Source organism: Barbus barbus, assembly GCF_936440315.1.
Source record: "Barbus barbus genome assembly, chromosome: 39".
NCBI classification, from domain to species: Eukaryota; Metazoa; Chordata; class Actinopteri; order Cypriniformes; family Cyprinidae; genus Barbus; species Barbus barbus.
The window spans coordinates 15539209-15553130 of record NC_136717.1 but is presented as its reverse complement, the minus strand read 5'-3'; positions in this window follow the sequence as shown (position 1 = coordinate 15553130).

Sequence of the window (13922 nt, the reverse complement as noted above, 5' to 3'; positions counted from 1 at the left end):
GCTGGGTTTGTGAGCCACAAACAATGTGCAGCGGGTCAGGGCGTTCATTCATCTTGATTAGATGTGCCAACCTAATTACAAGCGGAGGAAACGGTAATTAGCACAAGTCTCACCTCGTTAATCACAAAAGACTTCTTCAGTCTATTTTTATCTGATTAATGGCTCTTTAAACATGGGGGGATATTTATATTTGGGGTAATTGTACTCAGCTTGCTCGATCTAGTTTTATTTCACTGTAACCTCATTAGTTTTCATTGTTTAATGGAAGCTCTTGTCATAGCTAATGTGTGTATCTTCACAATGAGATGACTGTAATAGGCTGCAAGGCTGATCTGATGTTTCCAGGGTATTAATGAAGACTTTGTTTATGGCTAGCACCATTTGTATATACACATCAAAAGAGGGCTGTGTGTCAATGCGAAATCATATTGTGTGCATTCATGTCCACTGGAAATCATTAAGATGGGAAAGACACCACAGGTAAATAGAGTAAAACTTTAACTATAGATAACTATAGATATATTTTTGCATGTTTGTCACACTTTAATGTTTCAGATCATCAAACAAATTTAAATATTAATCAGAGATAACACAGGTAAACACAACATGCAGTTTTTAAATGAAGTTTTTTTTTTATGAAGGGAGAACAAAATCCAAACCCACATGGCCCTGTGTGAAAAAGTGTTAGCAAACTTGGGTTCTGCAGCAGGACAATAATCCAAAACACACCAGCAAATCCACCTCTGAATGGCTGAAGAATAACAAAATGAACACTTTGGAGTGGCCTAGTCAAAGTCCTGACCTGAATCCTATTGAGATGCTGTGGCATGACCTTAAAAAGGCAGTTCATGCTCGAAAACCCTCCAATGTGGCTGAATTACAACAATTCTGCCAAGATGAGTGGGCCAAAATTCCTCCACAGCGCTGTAACAGACTCATTGCAAGTTATCGCAAACGCTTGATTGCAGTTGTTGCTGCTAAGGGTGGCCCAACCAGTTATTAGGTTTAGGGGGCAAGCACTTTTTCAGGGCTATGTGGGTTTGGATTTTGTTTTCCCTTCATAATAAAAAACTTCTTTCAAAAACTGCATGTTGTGTTTACTTTGGATATATAATATGTTTGATCATCTGAAACATTAAAGTGTGACAAACATGCAAAAAAAATTAAATCAGGAAGGGGGCCAACACTTTTTCACACCACTGTGTGTGTGTGTATGTGTGTGTATATATATATATATATATATATATATACACCGACACTACATTGCCAAAAGTATTGGGTCACCCCCTTCTAATGAACATGTTTGACTACTTTAGTAATTTCCATGAGAACAAATCTTAATGTTAAAGCATATAATGATATTCTAGGGAATTGTGTGCTTCTAATTTTATAGCAACAGTTTGGACAGGACCCTTTTCTATTCTAACATGTCAGTGCCTCTGTGTATAAGGCACGGTTCAAAAAGACATGATTGATTCAGTCAGTGTGGAAGAACTTGACTGGTCTGCAGAAAGCCAAGTCCTAATCCCAGCTGACTCCTCTGGTGTGACTTTATATGCAGACCTTGAGCCAAAAACTCATCACCAATCACTTGTATAGACACTATAAGGCAAAAGTGTCGGGACACCCCCTTCTTTAGAACAGAAAAAGGCACTAACAAAACTGTGGCAACAAAAATGGAAACATAATTCATGTATTTATGTTTTCTCTGTTGCAACAGTTTTGGACGCGTCTAAAATGACTGTACCCTTATGTACAAGTCATTGGTGATGAGTTTTTGGCTCAAGGTCTGCATATAAAGTCACACCAGAGGAGTCAGCTGCGATTAGGACTTGGCTTTCTGCAGACCAGTCAAGTTTTGAATCAAAATAGCACAAAAACACAAAATTATGAATGAAAGTGGATGAAAAACAATGGTTTTGCCTGCAGTATTTTGCCTTTTACAACACCAAGTCTGCAACATCAATAAGGTGTAAATGCTTTAAAGGGACAGTATATCACAAAAAAAAAAAATAATTGTCACCCTCTTGTCTGCTTTATTTCTTCTGTGCAACACAAAAAGCAATATTGTGAAGAATGTTTTTGATTTTGACCACACAATGAAAACAAACATTTTTGGATCCCATTTCCTTTCATTGTATAGAAAAAAAAACACAGACATTTTCAAAATAGTCACGCATGTATGCAACATCATGATAAATTGAAATTCCATTTTCAGCTGAACTATCCCTTTAAATGAATGTGGGCTGATCCTATCCAGGTGCATTTTGACAAATTATTTTCATCAAAGCACTCTGTGTTAGACTTATCCAGGCTGTGTTCCCTTTATAGAGGAGTCATTGTTGAAATCCGATTCAACTAAATAAGCTATTGTACAATGAAAGATTGCAGCGGAGAAACATCTGGCAACAGCAGGCCGCTGGAGTGTTTGTCTACAGATGTGGAACAATTCCAGCTCAGATTTACAACAAAGACTAGATGCAATATGCGGCGTAATGGCCTGGATCAAAGCCCCAAATTGAGGAGCTAAAGATTGTGAATCAGATTAACGACTCTCGCACAATACCGACATCTGTTCGTAACGTGGAAAGCTAAAGATATTCCCTCAGATTAACAGCGATGACAATGCCAGCAACTGCTGCTAGAGCGGATAATAACAATAGATGGGCGAGCAGACTAAGAAGATGGAGAAAAACATGTGCTATCATGACAAAGGGGTTGACAGACTCAAACGCTTTACATCCCACAATCCCCGAGGATCAAACGGGCTTTGTATCACCGCGCCGCTCGGCACTTAACTCTTACGAGAGGGCTCCAAAACTAATCTTGCCGCTGCTGCCGTTGCTTTTCACTGAGCAAATCCTGACTGTGATAGTGTTGTTACAGGCCTGCTGTCTGTCGAACAAAAATGATGGAGTGAACGCCATTGTCACAACCCAAAGCAGCAGCAAATCAGCCTCTGACAATGAGTGTTCAGTTAAGCACTGTCGCCAATGGGAAGCTGCCTGTGTGGGCCACATAAAATGACTTTGTGGGGTCTCTGTTGATAGAATTACTGTTGTTATTAATAGTTCAAGTTTTACTTGCTTTATACTGTACAGTATATCCAAAGCATTACAAACAAAATATATGCAGATCAACTGACTTGGCCTAGTCTTTTCATTTCCATGACATTACCAGACTTGCTTTTTTCTTTATTGTCTTATTCACAATAAAAAGGATTCTCGAGAATTGTAAATTAAACAAAAATTTAGTATATTTTACAAGAAAAGTCTATTTCAGACATTCTAATTTAAAACTATTTCACGTGTAACTCAACACCTGACATTTCTTTGAAATTATTGGTGAAATTTAATACCAATTTCTGAGCGAAAGTAGTTTCAAAGGAATTTGTTTTCAGTGATTTAGTTTGACTCAGAAATTTCTAGTAAATTTCACAAATAATTACACCGAAATGACAAGTAGCCTAAACAAATCACTAAATATTACACGACATTTAGAATTAGACTGAAATAGTATTTTCTTGTAAAATATACTATTAAAAGTTTTTTTTTTTTATCTGAAAATGCACACACACACACACACACTTTTTTTCTATCATGTTGGAGACCTTCTATTGACCTCTATTTTTTTATACTGAGCTTATGATATTTTCTATCCCCCAAATCCTCACAGAACCTTTTTGGCAATATTATATTTTCATTAAGACAACATTTTGTATGCTAATTCAGTCATTTTCCTTCATGTATGTGATTTCATTTCATGTATGTGAACTGTTTTACTCGAGGGGATATTTGGTTCACACTAAGATGCCAAAATCTGACCCATACACACTAGAATATTAGACCAATGCCATTTTCTCCCGACACTCCACATGCAAATGCTTCGCATTCATGATTGAACACCAGGAATCATGTGTTTGACCTATAGTTTCTAATGTTGCTAATAACATTACCTTTGGGGTCAGAGGTCACCAGAGACAGGTCTAGGGGGTGTCAATAATGTCATGCAGTGGGTCGTTAATTATGATCATGCATGCTTCCCATCAGCATCTTACTAAGGCTCAATTTTAAAACATTTGGAACATTTTAAAACATCAATTTTAAAACATTTAGTTTTTTGCTGTTTGTGTATTTTTAACTCTAGAGAAGCCTGAAGTCGTTTGTATTGCTGTATGTAAAGGGCAAGCTTTTTATTTGTTGATGATGAATCTTTCTGCCTTAAATCAGCATACCTTTCACACTCAAATAGGTAGGGTAAAACTGGATGATAAAGAATGCTATAAACGTGACTTTATTTGAAAGCAGACTATATTGTTATAAATCTATTAATGTAATGGATGTCACATGTTTCTCTGTGCCACAAAAAAATGGCCAACAGATGGTAGCAGTGTGCTGTCCAGATTGATTTGGACTGAAAAAGGGCCTCTTAAAGCAGACGTGAAATAATGAAAATGCTCTGTGGTATATAACTTTTAGATATAGTAACTGCAAGATCTGCAATTCCTTATGTCCTATTAGTGATGTTTAAATGAGCAGCTGGATCGCAGTAGAACTGAGGTGAGTTTCTTCAATATAATTATTATAGAGCAAAAATAACATTAATATTTGTATTTTAATGTAAAAAATATAAGCAGTTGACATAAAGGTGTTCTGCAGTGTTTAGTACAGATTATATCTGGTCTGTATGCTGTTTTTAAGACCTCATAAAATTGAGAAAATGCATTAAATATTTGTAAACGTTAATTTGTTAAGCCACAGGACCATTTAAGTGACAATAAAAAACTAAAATTGTGCAAAAATAAATTATACATGTAATTAAATATGAATATATTTTACAATAACACACATTATGATATAAAATCGTTTTTTATTTTATTTATTATTTTGGAGGTAATTAAAACACTATCCGAGCTTTTATAATTATGGGGTAAACACATTTTGAATATCTGTATTTACAATACATTTTATAATTGAAATAATAAATCAAACAGTTTTTAATAATTTCTGCATTTAATTAAATGGTTGTGAATTGTAAATAAACTGTGATATAATATTTCTATCATTCATACAACATTTCTGTAATTCAGAATAGGCTTTCCTATTTTTCCTATATTCCTATATTTGTTCATACTAATATATAATTAGGCGACATGTTTAGATTTTCCTCCCTCCATGTATTTAACACATTAAATGAAGAATGAAGTCATTCTTTAAGCGAGGAAACACAGTTGTATTATTACAGCAGTGTGTTTAGTCTCTGTAGGTGAAAGCGACGAAGCTTTTCGGAGGTGTTACAGTAAGGCTTGTGTGCTTTGGGAGTCAGTGGGACAATAGGTCATCTGTGCCCAGCACAAGAGGGCGGAGACGCCATCGCCAGGGAGACTAAAGCTTTTCACCTTATTGGCTGATTTGGGGTTTTGAATCGTTTACTTTGGACCGACTCTGTTTGTAGAATTTTCTTCTCAATTAAATGTGGAATGCAGAGGTTTTTTTGGGTGCCTGTGTGTGTATGTGCCTTTTCTTTTTATTCATAGGCAAATATAAAGGTTTCTTTAGAGAGGTTTGTGGAGTGAGCGAGAGCGATATCACCTAATCCGAAGTCTTTTAACAGTCTTTTTAGCAATCTGATTTAACTCTTGGGATGTCAAAGTGTTTCTGCTTTAGGCATAAATACACAAGAGCCACTTTAGCACTCTTTCAATCTTTTTTGTTGTTGTTTTTCGGCTTAGAACACACTTTAAAAATGCAGGAAAGCCTATTCCTGTATTACTGAAGTAGAGTTTTTTGGTTTGAACGTAAAAAAGCGCATTTGACGCACATAAGGGACATATAAGCTTTAATGAACCTACATTAGAACAAACACTCTTCGACAACTTTGAAATGTGTCTCTCCAGCCTTCATACATACGCAAGGAAAACATAAAAGGCTGACCAATCTTAGACGACACAAAGAGGAGCTTTATTCCGAGCATGAAAATCAGGCTGATCTAAAATAATTAATATGTCCTTGAGAAAAACAAAGGACCCTCACAAAGCCAGAGACGGAGCTATAGAGATAGGAAAGATGGCTGATAATTGTTTTCAAGTCTTAGGCTATCTGTAAATGAGTTTGTTGTGCTGAAAACACTGTTTCCTGTCTTTTATACAGCTCCCAGCTTTATTCTTTCTTTCTTTCTTTCTATTCCTTGCCTTTGTTTCTTGTCATCCCAGCTCTCATATTTACTGTCTCCCTGGCTTTCATGGAGCTCCCGCTGCAAATTCTTTTGTGTACCAGGCTTTTAACATCTTTACCCGGCTATTTATTTCTCCTCTCTGCTTTCACCCCAGACTTTGAATCTGTGCAACAGAAGACATTTTACCTCAGCTTTTATTGGTAATTAGGCGATGTCCTCCCTCACCCCCGTGACCCCTGTGAGATGCATCAGGATCACAGAGTAAACAAGCACAGAAGGGACTCATGCTGCACGCACAGAGATGGTTTGTGCTCAGTGTTGATTTCTTTCTTTCGATGTCTCAGTGCAAATATTTGGAAACAATCTGCAGTAACATTTGCTCAAAGGGAATGTTTCCATATCAAATGCTTTTTCATTAAGATCAATTTATTTTTTTTTAGCTATAAAATGTATCTATTTATATGATTATTATATTAATTATATATGTACTTTATACTGTATATAAGTAAATATACACTACCAGTCAAAAAATTTGGATTAACTTGACAGGGTTTATGTTTCACATTACCTTTATGCTTAAATAGCTGGGATTAGCTTGTAAATAAATATGAAATATTAATTAGTTTGAATTAAGTATTAGTATATAGATAAATATGAAGTATGAATCTATTTGCAAAACTACTATTTTTTTAGTAATTACGTTATAACATATTTATAGGACAGAAGGAAAGGCAAGTGTCCAGCATATGTGCAGTCCTTCAGTGGCTCACACATGAAGAGTTCGTTTGCAAAAACAGATAACTCTGTTTTTAACCATTTTCAAAAAGGATTTTTCAATGTGCATTTCAATTCATCTCAATCAAACTGCAGTACTTGGATTAAAATAGCTAAAAAATACTAACACAAAACACAATAGAAACATGATAACGTAAAAAAAACATGATTTTTGAAAATAAAAAAACTCTGTTTTTGCAAATAAACTCTTCATAATAATAATAATAATATTTTTTAAATCTTTATCACATTATAATTCAACATACAGGTGGTGATGGCGCAGTGGATAAGACACGTGCCTTTGGTGTGAGAGACCCGGGTTCGAATCCACTGTGAGACACCAATGTGTCCCTGAGCAAGACACTTAACCCCTAGTTGCTCCAGAGGCGTGCGACCTCTGACATATATAGCAGTTGTAAGTCGCTTTGGATAAAAGCGTCAGCTAAATGAATAAATGTAAATGTAACATACTTTCATTTGTTTTGTTTCTTATTTTCATCGACTTTACTATTGTTTTAAAATGTGGGAAATTATTTAAAAAATTGGTTTGAACTTTATTCATAAAGGTCAAAAACTCAATGTGTGGAGAGTGGAGAATTGGGTCTGCAGCCATTACAATAAAATATTTAATAAAGAGTAACAAAGCTCCATTAGACCAACAACCCTTTTTTAAATATAATGCAGTTTGCATCTCTGCAGAGCCGAAAATAAGTGCTCTCCGCAGTAATGTGGTGTGAAAAGATGGGCAAGCGGTCAAAAGAAAACAGGTGACTGCTTGATAACCTTCCACGAGCGATTGGCACATTTCATTTTAAAAATAACTGAGGTTGTTTTGCGGTCAACATTTCAATTGAATCCGAGGCGTCATCCCACGATTTTCAAACTCGGAGTCTGGGACATGTTGCAAATCATTTACAAAATGTTTCAGTGATCCAGGGTTCGCCATTAGTCTCGGTAAGGTCATGTGAGCTCTCATGTGGCTGGTCTTTCGGGTCCCCACCCCCACAATACACTCAAATTTTTCACAAAGTTGGCTCAGGGGAATGAGGTTTCACTAGATGCATCTCCAAACTTCAGTCATTATGTCAGATGAATGCTGGTTATACATAGCCCTATTTGCATTGCAAGTTTCATTAAATCCCAGAGTGTAATTACAGTTCATATTCTTAATTATACCGGAAATTTCCCTCAGGGAACTTTGTGGAGGCCACTTCTCCCCACGATCTGTCCATATGGTGTTTAATTAAAAGTTTTCTTAAAGAGTAAATTGCATTCAATTCAATTAAAACTGTAATGTCATAGCCAAATAATGGGCTCAGCCAGTGTGGAGGAAAAAGGAATATCACTTCGCAATATTTGCAGCAAAAAAAAGTGCGGATCTTGTTTTTTTCCCTTCTCTTTCTTAAAAAAAAAAAAAAAGAAAAAGAAAAGAAAAAAAAAAAAATCCCGGAACAAAATATGCAAGAGGCAAATATCACTAAAAACCTCCTACATGTTATCAGGCCTCAGGCACTGCACATTAACATTGCTGGAGCTATTTCTAGATTCCACTCTTGGATTTCATACCATGACAAATGAAGCGTTGGAGTTTGGAATTCCTATTTATCTGCAGCGAACAGAGGCACCTCTTTGGGGGAGAAGAATGGAGGGTTTAAGAGTGAGAGACAAAAAAAAATCCATTTTGCAGGATAAATAAAAAATAAATAAATAGATGGCGTTGTGTTTTGGAAGGTAAACCGGCGTGATTGCGTCTGGTGAGAGGGCGGCGCGGTGCCGATGTCAAAACATTTATATCGGGCCAGCAATGCCAGACTGTTCTCTATGCAGACTTTAATAATGTGAGGGCAGATACAGTCCTGAGGGCAGAGTGGGTGACCACAGAACATCTTTAAACGGGGGGAATTACAGATTGTTAAGAACACACGGCTCGCAACAACCATCTGCTGGGATTGAGGTGTCTTCTTTCGTAAAAACCGCTAAATCGTCATGGAAAGTAGAAGATAAGTTCTGTCTCCCTCCTCCTCTCTGCCGTTCTCACATTTTTCAACAGTGGAGGCCCCTGAAGCATAAACAAAGCCCAGTGTATTTCCTCTGTGAGTGGAGGGAAATGGACTGCAGAACGTTGGCTCTGTGTGGCCCCGTGCTGATGGACCACACCATAGTGTTTACCCCCCTGCCCACACGACACACTCTCACACACAAACTGCTACCCCATCTCTTCCAGATCAATGGACTCAAGAGTTACCAGGATCATGTGACCCACTGTATGAATGTATGGTCTACATTGACGTCAGCATGCTGTTCCGGTGAAGTTATCTCAAGCCAATAAAACGCATGCTCAGAAATATAATATTAGTGAAAAAAACTATTTTGTTTTGTTTAAGATAATGCAAAAATTAATAACTATGAATTGCACTTTCTATATCACTATAGCATTCAGAGAGAAAAGTTTAATTGAAAACAAATTTTATAATACAGCATTTGGTTTGTCCCTCTTTTACTTTAATGACAGCAGTAATTGTGTGAAACCTGATGATGATGTTCTTCAGCATGATTTGAAATGATCCAAAGAACGGTATACATACAGTGCCCTCCATGAGTATTGTAACAGTAAAGACAATTGCTCTGTTGGCTGTGGAGTCAAGACATTTACAAATATGATTAAAAGATGAATATGAGACAAAACTACAGAATGTCACGTTTTATTATTGGGTGATTCAACACACAGATGTTTTAGCAGCTAAGAAGTTCAGCACTTTTAGAGTTTCATACCCCTATCTGATGTGAGCATAAGTATTGGAACAGTTCCCTCACAGGTCTTTCTAAGTGATCATCTGTGTCCTGTTGCATTAATTCTTCAGATATTAAAAGCAGGGAATAGTCCAGGTGATATGTGAAAATAATGTTCACTTTTTCATAAAAGCATGAAATTTGGTACACTTGTATAGTTTGCGGCCCTAAACATTTTCAGAAATGGAGCCATAGCAAAAACACCTTGTGGTTACAATGGCGACCATTTTAATTTCCGCCATAACCAAATGATGTATTTTGTGTCATATCTCCTGAACCAAACATGATAAGACAGAAAATGTGATCTCTACCCCTATGTTTTGATGATAAAGGATTACAATGATACCATATAAAGCAACATAAACTGCTAAGCTGAAGAGTTAATGGTGAAATCAGCAGTGAACATCACAGTATTACAGTATTTACAAAAGTCCATATTATGGCTAAAAAATTTTCTTTCTTTGATAATTAACTAATATTTTATTCAATAATACATTAAAAGATTGTTTTCAAGAATACTATCATATATTTCAGAGATAGCCCTATATAAAAAAAAAATTCAGGTAAGTGTATTTTTCCTTACCTCTCAGGCAGAGCCAGGTGTTTCCAATACATTCTTTTTCTCTCTCAACAATGCTCTAACATCACACACAGACGGCAAATACAATCAGGTTAATGGTTTACCATTAAAACAGTTAATGGTAAATTTAGTGACTTTATGAGAAGGATTACAATGAAATCTCAGAAGATACAGAATGAAATTTCAGACATATTTCATGTAAACTTAATTTACAATCACTCTTTGGGGACAGAGTTGTCTATTACGTTGTCCTCAAGGGGGAAGCCAGAGTCCTGCATGCGGGAGGGTACACACAGGTGGATCGCTAATATTTGATGTAACGAGTGGAATAATATTTATGTGTATGGTGTGGTGCGGGCCAGACGGTGACAAGCACACGCAGGTTGCGGGTCCAATAACCAAGACTTGGTCCAGTACACACTGAGCAATGTAGCCAATCACGCTGCCACTAATTGCCAGCTGTAGTGATTATATTAAAGTGAGCGCTCTTTGCTTGCTTTCTGTATTTAATCTATTCACAATTTGAATAAAAGTTTTAATAAATGAGTTTTTTCTACCTCATGTAGGAGATTTAATGGAGGTGTGGTTCGGGTCCCAGTTTTTATGTCAAATGGGTCGGATATAGGATCAAATTAGTGTTGCTGTCAGATAACGTGTCGGGTGTTCTGTTAATTACTGCAAGTGTTGGATGATCATTTCACCAACCAGGAAAGGTGAACGAAAATGCCTCTCTGTGATGTTACCACAAGGCATCACGTACTTACAGATCTCAGGCTTCTGGTGGGATGTGGATTCATAAGAGTGAGGAGGAAGTAGGAGGGTGCTGAACCTGTGGCTTTTCTGTACGCAAACATCATGTCTTGAACTTGATGCGAGCCGCAACTGGTAGCCAGTGCAGGGAGATAAAGAGAGGTGTGAAGTGGGCCCTTTTGGGCTCATGGAAGACCAGTCGTGCCACTGCATTCTGAAACATTTGCCAAGGTTTGTTTGCGCATGATGGAGGTCCAGCTAGAAGAGCATTGCAATAGTCCAACCAAGAAATGAATGATAGAGCTGTGTGTCATCAATGGTAGAATTTGGTAGGAGAAACCATATGCTTGTATAATGGGTCCCATTATAGTGATGTAGTGTATATGGTGAAGAACTGATCCCCAAGGAAACCCTGTGGCCAGCTGATGTTCTTTGGATACCTCTCCTCCCCAGGGAACCCTGACCTACCTGTGAGATAGGATTCAAACCAGTGGAGTGCAGATCCAGTGATGGTAGACAGGAGAATCTGATGATTCACAGTGTCAAAAGTGGCAGATAGATCCAGCAGAATAAGAACTGATGATTTGGAAGCAGCGTTCTCTAACTGCAGGGCTACAGTGACCGACAGCAAAGCAGTCTCAGTTGAACGGCCGCTGCTGAAACCTGATTAGTTAAAAGTTCAGTTGGTCATTCTGTGAAAGAAATAATGTAACTGTATCTATAAAGATGTGAATCAAATGGTCCATTCCATTAGAATAACAAAGGAACAGCATTCCTCAGGAACATCTTGTAGATTGCAGGATCTCCAGCAGGAAGGTCCTAACAGTATTGTTTCTAGCCCTTTTCAGGTATACAATTATATCCCACAGTCAGAACTTTGGGAGAAGCTTGGATTCATACAAGGGTTAAGATTGTTTGAAGGAAGACATGCTAACATCGCCATTGAAGAACTGCTACACTACCATCTTCAATAAATTCTTCTCCCCACAAAAATTTTGGTCAAGCCTACTTAATTTTTTATATTAGAGAAATCTATTACATTGGTGAGCCACCCAAAAGACTGCTCATCAAAAATACAGTAAAGATGATGATACATGGGGCAACATTTTAGGTTAGAAGGGGTAGTATGCACTGGCCTGTCTTGACATGAAGTTAAAGTGGACTAACTGAAAGAGAACAACTGCACACTCACTTAAGCATAATAAATAGCCTATGCTTAAGTGAATGTGCAGTTGTTCTCTTTCAATTAGATCATATTTTGTCCTTCAACTTGCACCTCTATAGGTGTGCGTTTGCTTTGCCTCACTTGCTCAATGAAGTTAAAGTGGATCATAAAGTGTCAGTTGCTGTATTTACATCCAGAAATGAGAAATGGGTGGGTGAGGGAAGAGAGGATGACACTACAGAGGAAAGATGGAAGGGTGAAAGGGAGCGTAGGTTTTGCCTAAAAGTAAATGGTAGAGGAATTGTTGGCACACAGGTAGTAATATGTAGGTTAAATGTAATAAAGAAATGAGCAGAGATGTCTAGAGGTTTTACCAAATATTGTCTGTGATAGAGTTGCATGTGTAAATTAAGTCAAGCTGGTTGCCTGATTTGTTAGTGCTTGTGGTGGTAAGCCATTTGAGATCGAATGAAGCTAGGAGTGGAAGTGGAAGTGTAAGGCTTCTCAAGATGCATTTCTAAGTCAGCAAAGATGACAAGTGGACAGCCATCCACAGAGAATGAGGACAGCAGACCACCCAGCTCTATAAAGGATTATATATGACCAGGAAGGCGATAAATCATTACAATATGGAGTTTAACAGGAGCTGTTACCATAATAGCATAACAGCAGAGAAAGGGAAGTTGTTAGAGAGAACAGCAGGGGTTGTGGAATCTTCTGGACGAATCCAGGTCTCAGTCAAGCCCAAGATACTAAGAGTAGACTGAGAAGCAATGGCCAGAATGAAGTTTGTTGACAGCTGACTGACAATTCCAGAGACCCACAGAAAATGACAGAGGTGCAGCAGAAGAGGTGCAGATAGGACACAGTTTAGCAAGACTGCGTTGCCATCTGCGTGTGATGTTAGAGCATTGTTGAAAGAGAACAAGAATGTATTGGAAACATACTACCGCCTACCTTACTCTACCTGAGAGGTAAGGAAAAATACACTTACTTGAGATTATATTTTTTTATATCACTGAAATAAATTATTGTATTCTTGAAAACAATCTTTTATTGTACTATTGAATAAAATATGATTTAGCTGGTGTGTGGTGGGCATTCTGGCGCAATATGGCTGCTGTCACGTCATCCAGGTGGATGCTGCACATTAGTGGTAGTTGAGATTGAGATTCCCCCTTCCATGTAAAGCGCTTTGAGTACCCAGAAAAGCGCTACATAAATGTAACGAATTAAAAATGAATTAAAACAACATTTTACTGTACTATTGAATAAAATATGAATTATCAAAGAAATAAAAAAATGAATAGCCATAATATGGACTTTTGTAAATGCTGTAATACTGTGCTGCTCTTCACCTGAATAGTTTATGTTGCTGTATATGGTATCGTTGCAATCCTTGACCATCAAAACATAGGGGTAGACATCACCTTTTCTGTCTTATCATGTTTGGTTCAGGAGATGGTGAGCATGAATATACTGTACAAATAAAGTAAAAGGCACAGGGGTGGTTAGTGTTTCATTTGTGGGTCTTACCTGGGCCTGTTGTGTGATAGAATCCCATCCTTGCAGTATTCCGTCCAGATGATCATGCAGTATGGCACATAGTCCCCTCTGACCTCATCCTGCAATTTCAAAATGGGACACGACTCATAAAACACACATAAAAGCCAGTGCTTCTTAACCTTT